The following is a 13,096-nucleotide window of genomic DNA, read 5'->3' as shown; positions in this document are numbered from 1 at the left end:
GGTCCAGTGCAGTAAAAAGGCATAACAGTCCCCTGAAAGGACATAATGCATAAGTTGATATCAGAAATATTCATGGAGAAAACCTATGATAACACTAATGTCTGCTATTTCTGTTATTTGCAAAAATGAAAATAGAGTTTTAGATGTAGATAAAAAGAACTTATGGTTACCAAGGGGAAAGGAGGGAGACATAAACTGGGAGACTAAAATTGACATAAACAACCTACTATAAATAAAATGGATACTAATAAGGACCTGCTCTATACACAGGAAACTCTGCTCAGTAATCTATAATGACCCATTGGGAAAAGAATCTAAAAGAATGGCTGTATCTAGGTGTACAACTGATTAACTTTGCTGTACAACTGATTAACTTTGCTGTACAGCAGAAAGTAAACACAGCATTGTAAATCAACCCTGGTCCAATAAAAATTAATCAAAGCAAACTAATATCATGAAACTATATTTAATGAACATAATTCCAGCCTCACAAAATGAAAATTTGATAGCATTTTTTGTGTCTGATTAGTTCATGATTTTCACAAGTCCATCTTTAAGAACATCAGGTTCAAAATAAATGTTAATAAATATACATACATTTGATTAATCAATCAAATTATTTAAAAATAATAGTTGCGAATATTTCCCACTTCTAAAAAAATATACAAGTTCTTGAAAAGAATCATTGCTCTGTATGTCTACAAACTCAAATTTGTTAAAGACACAAGCATAAGTATTACGAAGTTTACCTTTAATGATATAGAAGAAAGCATAAAACCTAAAAATATTCACTAGTAGAAAATATCCTGCCCCTCAAAATAATTTTAAAATGAGGTAGAATATAAAATTAAATATTTATTTATATAATACATGTATATTTACAAAGAGGAAGATGAAAACTATGCAAGAAGCCAATGCAATTGGTTTGAAAACTTTTAATTGCTTAGTTATATTTTTATTACTGATTTGAGACAGTAAAGTTCTAACATTTACAACAGAAGTATGTTTATTTCTGGCACATCAATAAAAATCATATACTAAATCAACCACAGAATAGAATAGTAGCTAAAACTAAAAACAGAGAAGCAAAAGGAAGTTTTGCCTTCACGACTTTGCCCTTAACTCACTGTATAATAATTTATGAGCAATATTTTTCTCAGTGGTTTGAATTGGAGTATGACTTTTTCCTCCTTATTTGTCCAATCTAAGACTTTTTTAGAACCCACATATAAAAATTTTACACTGTATAGTTCAGAGAAAAAGTTCATGGGAGGTGTGTGGGAAAGGCTTTCTGAAGACAAACATTTGGGGTCTAGAATCCATTATTAATTACACTGCGGTGTGTGAAATCTGTACAAAACACTTTAGTCCTCTAAATTTAGGCTATCTCTCATTGAAAAAGACCTTGTTGCTGGGAAAGATTGAAGGCAAAGAGAGAAGAGTGTTGGTGGATGAGGATGAGATGGTTACATAGCTTCACCAACTCAATGGAGCAAAGTCCAGAAGATAGTGAAGGACAGGGGAGCCTGGCGTGCTGTAGTCCATGGGGTCTCAAAGAGTCAGATATGACTTAACAACTGAACAACATTTGTAAAATGGTGAAATATTTTATATTTTGTCACAAAACACTCAAATTAATAGTCATTGTTTTATTAGCCATTGAAGTATTAATTGATATTTTTATTATATGTATTCTTGTGTTACCAGTGAGGCTGTCAATAATAAAGTTAACTAAATATAACTTTCACATAGAAATTGAAGTTTTAAAGCCATACAATTATTTTAAACTGGAAGAAAATGTTGAGGTATACTAGACAAATCCTCTAGTTCTAAATAGGAGGAATTTTAATTCAAAGCTTATAGAAAATATTTTAAAAATGAATAAAGGTAGCTTGAAACACTTCATAAACAATCTGTTAAATCATATGGATTTAATATGGATTTGACATATGGAAATACAAACAATTCACTTGGGGTTGACCATAGTCTCTAAGAATGTAGTTTGTGTCTCAATAATAATGACATATATTACATAGAACTAGTAATTAGCCTCCAATTAAAATTTTTTAAAAAAATTTTTTAAGAAAAAAATAACTGGTAACTACATACTCCAAGTATCCTTACTATCAATGTGGATCCCAAAATACATTATAAGTAATTAAAACCTTTTCTAAAGTTTGTTACATGTCTTCTGCCCTAATCTTGTAGCTATATTTTATCAGTTAATTTATAAATTCTCTGCTTATCACTCTCTTTTACAGACAAAATTAATTCTGTCACATCCAAAAGGAAAAAGTCCTTTTCAATGAAGCCTTAACACAATTGAATTATATCTATGGTAAAATTTTAAGATTTAAAATTAGTTTACAGTGTAGCCATTAAAAAGTAAGGTTTCATACCTCCAGTTATATTATAGAAATATTTCCTCATCTCTCCCTCTCTCTCCCCTATATAATGGTTAATCTAAAATGATATTCAAAATACTGATTTGGTCAACTTGAAGCAATCACTTATTCATTTGAATAGACATAAACAAAGCCATTATTTTAATTATGGGCATGAGAAAAAACAACCAGTTGAAAAATTTTTCCCACCCCTAAATTAAACAGGAACATTTTAGTTTATACATAAATAAATTAAGCCTATAAATAAACTAAGGCTTTTACAATAATTTACCAAAGCCAACTGTCTCCATTTCATACAGTATTAATATTTCTTCTAATTAAATTTGACTTTCTAACCAAACAGTTTTGTTAAGCATGTGTTTGATCTCAAATTTTCTCAATTCTCAAGGCCACAAACATTTCTTTAATTCCTTTCCTGATAGTTTTATTTTTTTGCTAACTTTCCATACAGCTGTATCCCGCAATGCTTAAACTAGTGCTTAGATTTCTAGCTTCTCAATTTTAGTGGGGAAAGATCTCTAACTTTTTTTTTTGACACAGTCATCAGTTTCAAGTGTGAACTCTTAACTATATTTCCTGTAACATTTTTCTGTATCTAAATTGTAGAGAAATAGCTTCTTCCCTAAATAATTCAGAGAATTATGAGATTCAAATTTTAAAACAGATGGAAACTTTGAAAAAAGTAAAAAAGTTAACAAATGAAACAGTCTAAATTCAATTTGACATAAATACCAAATGTTGAATACAGTCTTGACAATTTAATAAAATATTCTTTAGTTAAAATTTTACACAATCCTGGGGTTCTCCACTATTATTAAAGGTAAAGTTTGGGAAAATATTAAAATCAAGGAGGTGAAATTGCATGGGTTTATATTCTGGCTTTGCTAAGAGTGAGTATATGGCCTCAATATGTTATTTAATCACACTAACAGCAGCTTAGTAATTTTTTTATTAGTTTACAATTTCACATTTTCATGTGCCTAACATTCTTCTAAACATTGTCTAAACAAACTTTTCAATCATCTCTATAACTCTAATAAATAAATATTAGTAGTAAACTTAGCTTACAAATGGGGAAATTGAGTTTTAGGAAAATTAAAAACTAGTGCAAGATGGTCTTAATAAGTGGTAGAGTCAAGAGCTAAAACAGCATACATCTTACTTAGCAATACAGTTGCTGTTACACAGTTACCATAGTTCCTGAAACTTGCATTTTTTTGATGAGCATATCTACCTCCATATTTATTGTGAGAATTAATTAGATAAGAGGTGTGAGTCAGCCAGTATGTATTAGAAGCTCAGTAAATATTTCAAGTGATTTTATCTTTGCTGTATCTCCTTAATCTTTTTTTTTTTTTCCTATGAATGGCTAATGTATGACGTTGAGAGTAATGTGAATTCAAATCATGGAATGAAATACTCTGAACAGTAGATGAATGAGCAGAATGAGGAAAGAATGGCAGGACTGAAAGGAAATGATATGAATGCATTCACACAACTGAAGTGGAAGAACATGTGTGGAAAGTTACATCTCCTCCTTTCCATGATCCTACCCAAATGTGTGGAGCCTAAATGATTACAAGATACCACTTATTAAACCAATAATCAATAACTATTTGTTGAAATAACTTCATTTTAAAAAAACAGTATATAAAGTATTCAAATCACTTGAAGTTATCAGCATAACATTTATTACAGGAAACACAAGTGGAGAGCAAGGTACATAGAGATAAAGTAAACAGACTCAAATTTTGAGATATCTCCTTTCGATTTTTGTGGCCTGCTTAGAGTCTTTGGTAAACTTAATTTTTTAATATAAATTTATTTATTTTAATTGGAGGTCAATTACTTTACAATATTGTATTGGTTAACTTAATTCTTGAACCATCTTTTCTTTCTTTTTTTGTCAGGATGGTGATCATGGATTATGACAATGGGTACTGGAAGGATTTTCTTTTTCTTTTGGATTTGTTTTTTTCTCACTTTCTTGGTAATCTGTGAGTCATTTGTTTTTTTAATGACTGCTTTGCCCATTTTCTACCAAAGTCTTAATACTATTTTCCTCTTGTTCAGAAAAACATGATTTTCCTATCACTGTCTGAAAGCAAAGTATAACGAATAAACAAAAATAAAGTGTACATTCTAAAACTATATATATATCTTATTCCAGAACACTATATTTTGCAAGTTGTTTGGATTTATGTTCCTGAATCATGAGTTCACCAGGTGGATTTCCTCTAGATCCAAGTCATCAGATCCACTGACGTGAATATAAAATCTGGATTATAAATAGTATGAAAACCACCATTAGCTATTGTGTTTGATTTAGGAAGCTCAGTTATTAGACATTCATTCCCCCTGGGCCTTAGTGACTGAATTCCCTTGCATTTCACTCAGAATTTTCTGATATAAACAACACTGTGGGGCTTTTGCCTTGAGGGGGCTTATCCTTTCCACGATTTCTGTAATCTGAGTGAGAAACAAAGGACAGCTCTGGTACTAGGGTTCACTCTCAGAGTCAGAAAGATCCATTCGAGTATTTTTGCCTGGGAAATCCCATGGGCAGAGGAGCCTGGTGGGTTGCAATTCATGGGGTCAGAAAGAGTTGGACATGGCTAAGCAGTGAGTTGAGATAAAACTTATTGCAATTAATAGTCTTCATCGCCCCTCAAAAGATTGTCTTCCCTGAGAGAGTTAGAATGGGTTTTACTTTATTTTCAAGTATTGATTTCCTAAAAAATTATAAACTAATATTAGTTGGTATTATTTTTACGAATTTAGAAAACTCCCAAAAATAATATAAAATTTTTTCAGTTAAACATGTTTTAATTTTTCCCGAAACATATCTTTTCCAAATGCCTTTCTTTTCTTATTTTCTTCTTTCCCATGTGTTTCTGAAGATTCAGTTGCCTTCCAATGTGCTATATGAGCAAAATAAATAATAGCAAATGCATAGTGAGGATTTACTGTGTGTCATATGCTAAGGGTTCTCTTTCATCTTAACATGGTCCTAGTGAGAAAGGCACTAAGTCTCCTAAATTTACCTATGAGTAAAATCAATGAGATAAGTTAATTTATAATTTGCCTAATGTTTCCAGGTGTTGGTTGGCAAACTGACCCCCATTAAGGAGGCAGGGAGAGACTGAAAAAAGAGGCAGACGGCTCCAGATTGGAAGGTGGCGCTTTTAATAAACAAGGAGACTTACATGGGGGGTTCGTCATGGATAGCTACTAGACAAGCAGATCTTTGCCTCTTTATGTCAGAAAATTTAAGATCATATAGAGGCCTTTCCTGGGTTCATTCACATATTCAGTCCAGATGGTCTCAACAACACTTTATTATCTCAAGTCTGCATCCTTGAAAACATCTCCACCTATGGGGATGATGTTGTTTAGTCGCTCAGTTGTGTCTGACTCTGCAGCCCCATGACTACAGCAAGCCAGGTTTCCCTGTCCTTCACCATCTCCCAGAGCTTGCTCAAAATCACTTCCATTGAGTGGGTGATGCCACCCAACCAACTTGTCCTCTGTGATCCCCTTCTCCTCCTGCCCTCTATTTTTCCCAGCATCAGTCTTTTCCTTTTTTTTTTTTTTAATGGCCTTAATTTTATTGTAAGATTTTATAACTTGGTGGTTTTCTTTTTCTCTTTAATTTTTATTTTTACATTATTTTACTTTACAATACTGTATTGGTTTTGCCATACATGAACATGAATCCACCACGGGTGTACATGCGATCCCAAACATGAACCCGCCTCCTGCCTCCCTCCCCACAACATCCCTCTGGGTCATCCCCATGCAACAGCCCCAAGCATGCTGTATCCTGCATCAGACACAGACTGGTGATTCGATTCTCACATGATAGTATACATGTTTCAACGCCATTCTCCCAAATCATCCCACCCTCTTCCTCTCCCTCTGAGTCCAAAAGTCCACTATACACATCTGTGTCTTTTTTGCTGTCTTGCATACAGGGTCATCATTGCCAGCTTTCTAAATTCCATATATATGTGTTAGTATACTGTATTGGTGTTTTTCTTTCTGGCTTACTTCACTCTGTATAATCAGCTCCAGTTTCATCCATCTCATTAGAACTGATTCAAATGTATTCTTTTTAATGGCTGAGTAATACTCCATTGTGTATATGTACCACAGCTTTCTTATCCATTCACCTGCTGATGGACATCTAGGTTGTTTCCATATTCTGGCTATTATAAACAGTGCTGTGATGAACATTGGGGTACATGTGTCTCTTTCCATTCTGGTTTCCTCAGTGTGTATGCCCAGCAGTGGGATTGCTAGGTCATATGGCAGTTCTATTTGCGATTTTTTAAGGAATCTCCACACTGTTTTCCATAGTGGTTGTACTAGTTTGCATTCCCACCAACAGTATAGGAGGGTTCCCTTTTCTCCACACACTCTCCAGCATTTATTGCTTGCAGATTTTTGGATTGCAGCCATTCTGACTGGTGTGAGGTGGTACCTCATTGTGGTTTTGATTTGCATTTCTCTAATAATGAGTGATGTTGAGCATCTTTTCATGTGTTTGTTAGCCATCCGTATGTCTTCCTGGAGAAATGTCTATTTAGTTCTTTGGCCCATTTTCTGATTGGGTCGTTTATTTTTCTGGAATTGAGTTGCATAAGTTGCTTGTATCCTGGGCCATAAATCTAACCTTGATAAATTAAAAAATATTGAAATCATTCCAACCATCTTTTCTGACCATAATGCAGTAAGATTAGATCTCAACTACAGAAGAAAAACTATTAAAAATCCAACATATGGAGTTTGAACAACACACTTCTGAATAACCAACAAATCACAGAAGAAATCAAAAAAGTAATCAAAATATTCATAGAAAGTAATGAAAATGAAAACACAACAACCCAAAACCTGTGGGACACTATAAAAGCAGTGCTAAGAGGAAAGTTCATAGCAACACAGGCATACCTCAAGAAACAAGAAAAAAGTCAAATAAATAACCTAACTCTACACCTAAAGCAACTAGGAAAGGAAGAATTGGAGAACCCCAGAGTTAGTAGAAGGAAAGAAATTTTAAAAATTAGGGCAGAAATAAATGCAAAAGAAACAGAAGAGACAATAGCAAAAATCAACAAAGCCAAAAGCTGGTTCTTTGAAAGAATAAATAAAATTGACAAACTATTAGCCAGACTCATCAAGAAGCAAAGAGAGAAAAATCAAATCAATAAAATTAGAAATCAAAATGGAGAGATCACAACAGACAACACAGAAATACAAAGGATCATAAGAGACTACTATCAGCAGTTATATGCCAATAAAATGGACAACGTGGAAGAAATAGACAAATTCTTAGAAAAGTACAATTTTCCAAAACTGAACCAGGAAGAAATAGAAAATCTTAACAGACCCATCAGAAGCATGGAAATTGAAACTGTAATCAGAAATCTTCCAGCAAACAAAAGGCAAGGTCGAGACGGCTTCACAGCTGAATTCTACCAAAAATTTCAAGAAGAGCTAACACCTATCCTACTCAAACTCTTCCAGAAAATTTCAGAGGAAGGTAAACTTCCAAACTCATTCTATGAGGCCACCATCACCCGAATACCAAAACCTGACAAAGATACTACAAAAAAAGAAAACTACAAACCAATATCACTGAAGAACATAGATGCAAAAATCCTCAATAAAATTCTAGAATCCAACAACACATTAAAAAGATCATACAGCATCAGTCTTTTCCAATGAGTCAACTGTTCACATTAGGTGGCCAGATTATTGGAGCTTCTGCTTTAGCATCAGTCCTTTCAGTGAATATTCAAGGCTGATTTCCTTTAGGATGGACTAAATAAAGTGATCACATGGATCACAGCCTTGTCTAACTCAATGAAACTATAAGCCATGCCATGCACTACCCCTCAAGGTGGATGAGTCATGAAGGAGAGTTCTGACAAAATGCGGTCCACTGGAAAATGGAATGGCAAACCACTTCAGCATTCTTGCCTTGCGAACCCCATGAACAGTATGAAAAGGCAAAAATTTGGACAATAAATAGAACTCAAATTCAAGAATGGGTGGACAAATGAGGAACTTCTGATGCCCAAGCCCATCTAATTGCTCTAGCAGTGGTCATGTCCTCTCCATGACCGACACCAGGCAGAGAGGATAGTACCTATAAAAGTCAGAAGGGCAGCTAGTTCTAGGGGAAGGAAGCAGTGAGGACAGGAAGGAACAGGTGATGGACTTTGGAGATGATTACTGTGCTCTATTTCTTGATTTAGGTACAGAGCACAGGTTTATTTCCTTCATAGTTCTGTCTCTCTCTGTTTTGTTTTTGTTTTATTTCCTTATGGATTATATGTAATAATTAAACTATGAAAAAATATGTAAGATGCCTTAAAACTATACATAAGTCAGTGAAACTACCTGAGGAAGACTGTCAGGTTAGATACGTCTTCAAAGAATTAACTTGAAAGCAAATTTAGGTATTTCCTATTTAGTCTTCATCTACAAATATCATAACCAAATTATTTTTTTTAGTTAATGCTCAGAATTGTGCCGGGGTCCAGCCCCGGTGGATCCAGGGTGATTCGAAGGTGGGGGGACGGAGTCGGCGTCTTTGGAAAAATACATATTTAATCACAGATATAGAGAGATTAGAAATGGATAGTGTAGTAGGAAGATTAGTGGAGAAAAAGAGGCTGAATAACTTGGATTACGTGGAATAGCATCCATGCTCCAGATGGGAATTCAGCCAGAAAAACGGGAGCAAGAAAGAAGCGAAAATGGGGGGATCAGTCTTTCCGGAAACTGATCCGATTTCTTTATTTTTGGGTTTGCTTATATACCTTTTGTTACACATAGGGATGAATACAGAGTCACATGGGGGTCAGCAGTCCTGACCTTTATCCAAATCAGGTGCTTCACATAAATGTATATAAAAAAACAGGTCTTAGGGATATTACATCATCTTCTGGCCATGAGTGAGACCTGCTGACATTTTATGATCCTTTCTTTCTGATAACCAAAAAACTTATTTCTTCCAAGGGTGTTTTTTCTTAAACCAGGCACCACCCTCCAAATAAAGTTGCATTCCTATAGGGTGAGGGTGTCGTGAGTTACAATCAAGAAAGGAACTTATTTAACCCAAGGTTAACATGATTAATCTTAAAGGTTAATACTTATTTCTCCTATATGCTTAAATGTTAATACTTATTTCTCCTATATGTTAGTTATATTCATTATAAGGGTAGGGAACATGGAGATTTAGCAGCAAACATCAGCCCAACAAATGAAAATCCTTTCACCAATGCTCCCCTTAAGATCTATTTAGTCTTAAGATATGATAAAGTTACATTCTTACACAGCAAGGACACAGTGATATATAAGTACAGTGATCTATTACAAAAGAGAAAATCCATTAACTCAAAAAGTCTAGTATTGCTAACATCAAAAACTACCATATTTCCTTTGCTATATTCCAAATACATTGATTAATATATTCCCAGGTGCCTAAGGATATAGAGGCCTGGCAGCGATCATTGACTCAACAAGAAGAAAAAGTCCTATGCTAATTAAGACTCTCAAAATACTCCAAAACTCTGTGCTGTTTATGGTTGAGAGGTAGTAAACAATCATGCGCCTAGTGGCAGCAGTAAGGATAATCCTGTCACACAAGCTAGTCTGTCAGCAGAGAGGTTTGACCTGAGACATCCTTGTCCCACCCAGAGCAGGGAATTAGCAGCAATTATTGACACAACAAATGAAGAGACCCTTCACTAATATAATTCCTAACCAACTATACTAATAATTTCCAACTCCCCAAAAGATTTTGCCTTTAGTAAGTCTAAAACATCTCATGCCTCTCAGGTTAGGAGGCTGTAGACAATCACATGTGGCCGGACGAACCTATACAGGTGGGCTAGATAACCTTCAGAGGAGTCCGTAAGCTGAAACGCTCTTGTCACACCCAAGAATTTTTATCGCCTTGGAGCTGCACATTTACTCCTTCTCCAAGAGAAACGATTATGGGGGAGAGACCCCCGTAAAGTCAGAGGTGTAGGTGAGAGCATAAAACAGACTCTGGTTTTGGGGTTAGATGCTCGGGAACAGGGGGTTTCCTGAGGCTTGATCACGCCTTTGCGTATGCCAAGCCTCCTTCCTCATGACCTTTGCCATGGGCGGAATTCCTCACGCTGGCCCCCGGCAGAATTGCCTACTCTATATAACATAGCAGCTGTTTCTTTAAGCTAATACATTTTTAATCACATTAGTCTCTACCGAATCTCAGAGTGACCAACAGATTTGTCATTTTTGTCATAATTTTTCAGCTCATCATCTCTGACATTTATAAAGTAAATAATTTGGGCTCTTTGATTTGAAAGTTAATCTGATTCCCAAGTCCACTTTTACTTCCACATAGAGGTTTTAACACATTGAGTTGGAGAAATTAATTATGCTTCTCTTATGAAAACATCTTTTGGTACCAACCCTTCTCATGGCCTTTTTCATCTCTGTATTTCTCAGAGTGTAGATTAAGGGATTGAACATAGGAGCAATTATTATATAAAAGAGAGAAAATATTTTGCCCTTAGGGAAAGTGGTAGGGATTCTTAAATAGATAAATATTGATGGTCCAAAAGTAAGACAACCACAGTGATGTGAGACCCACAGGTAAACAGGGCTTTGTGTCTTCTTTCAGCTGAGTGATTTCTTAAGGTGAATAATATAATGACATAGGACCCAAACAAATGAACAAAGGTTACTAAGGCAACCATTCCTGAATTGGCAACCACAAGGACACCAGTGACATAGGTATCAGTACAGGCAACTTTCAACAAAGGGAAAATGTCACAATAGTAGTGGTCAATTTCATTGGGGCCACAGAAGGGCAAACTGATTAGCATAGAGAACAGAGAAAAGGCTTGGACAGCCCCACCAGCCCAAGCTGCCAGGATGAGGATATTGCACCTTTTCTTGCTCATGGTAATCATGTAGTGGGGAGGCTTGCAAATGGAAACCCAGCTATCAAAAGCCATGATTGTAAGGATGCACATTTCAGTCATTCCTAAGAAGTGCAAGGAAAAGACCTATAACATACAGTTACCATAAAAGATGGTTTTCCTTCCCAGGAGCAGGTCACTGATCAGTTTGGGTGTCACACAAGAGGTATAGCAGATGTCCATAGAGGATAAGTGGCTGAGGAAATAGTACATTGGTTGGTGACAAAGAGGGCAACATCAGATGGAGACAAGGATCAGAAGGTTTCCCACCAAGATGGCTATGTAACAAAATAAGAACACAAAGCAAAATATTTGTATGTTTTTGTTACAGGAAAGTCTCCAAAAAATAAATTCTGAGATGTTCCTCTGACCTTCCATGTATTGTATGCTATCTGCAAAGAGTTGAGTAACTGAGAAAAAAAACAAAATAAAAGGAAATATTTACAATATGATCACAGTCATATAAAAGCTGCTAACAAGACATTAAAGTTAATTTTAACAAATTACTGAAGCTAGTTATTAAATTAATAATATTATATTTTTCTTAGGAATCATAGCTCATTTCTTCAGTATTGTTTTCAAGTATTTTGTTACATTGGTAATAATAAAAATAAATTGTATTAAATTTTCAAAATATAATTGTTTAGGCTTCCCAGGTGGCTCTAGAGGTAAAGAACCCATCTGCCAATGCAGAAGACACAAGAGACATGGGTTTGATCCTTGGGTTGAGAATATCCCCTGTAGTAGGAAATGGTAACCTAATGCAGACTTCTTGCCCGGAAAATTGGGGGTTCAGGACAGGGAACACGTGTATACCTGTGGCAGATTCATGTTGATGTATGGCAAAACCAATACAATATTTTAAATTAATTAACTTCCAATTAAAATAAATAAATTTATATTTTAAAAAAAAGAACCTAGTGGGCTGTGAATCCATGGGTCTGCAGTAAGTCGACTGAGCACATGGTTTACAGTACAGAACAGGCATTACAGACATTCCTTGATTCATGGTGGTTCATGTTGCAACTTTATTGACTTTATGATAGTATGAGAATAGTAAGCATCAAGAAGAAACTGTACTTGAATTTTGATTTTCTCCTTGATCTAGCTATAGGTGATTATGATACTGTGTTATAATGCTGGGTCTGAGCACTGAGTCATAATAGCCTTCAGGCAGCCTGGTGATCACACAGGCAAAGAACTGACGCAATTACAACCATTCCGTACCAGACAGCCATTCTGTTTTTCACTTTTAGTGGAGTATTCAATAACTTACATGAGATAGGCTTTGTGTTAGAAATAGACTTTGTGTTAGTTTGTTAAAAATAGGCTTTGTGTTAGATTATTGTTGTTGTTCAATCACTAAGTCATGTCCAATTCATTAGGACCCCCATGAACTTCAGCACTCCAGGCTCCCCTGTTTTTCACTATCTCCCTGAGTTTCCTCAAACTCATTTCCATGGAGTCACTGATGTCATCTGACCATCTCATCTTCTGTTTTCCCCTTCTTCTCTTGCCTTCAATCTTTCCCGGCATAAGAGACTGTTCCAGTGGGTTGGCTCTCTGCAATAGGTAGTAAAAGTATTAGAGATGATTTTGCTCAATTGCAGGCTAATGTTAGTATTCTGAGTATGTTTAAGATAAGCTGGACTAAACTATGAAGTCCAGTAGGTTCAGTTCAGTTCAGTTGCTCAATCATGTCTGACTCCT

General features: G+C 35.3%; 1 pseudogene; it reads right to left on the bottom strand.

Annotated features, from left to right (window-relative positions):
• Positions 1 to 10,811: 10,811 nt before the first annotated feature.
• LOC138439069 (olfactory receptor 4P4-like) lies at positions 10,812 to 11,764 on the bottom strand (annotated as a pseudogene).
• Between the last annotated feature and the right edge of the window lie 1,332 nt (positions 11,765 to 13,096).

This window comes from Ovis canadensis, chromosome 4 (assembly GCF_042477335.2).
Source record: "Ovis canadensis isolate MfBH-ARS-UI-01 breed Bighorn chromosome 4, ARS-UI_OviCan_v2, whole genome shotgun sequence".
NCBI lineage: Eukaryota > Metazoa > Chordata > Mammalia > Artiodactyla > Bovidae > Ovis > Ovis canadensis.
The sequence above is the reverse complement of the archived record's forward strand: the minus strand, read 5'-3'. Positions and strand labels throughout refer to the sequence as shown.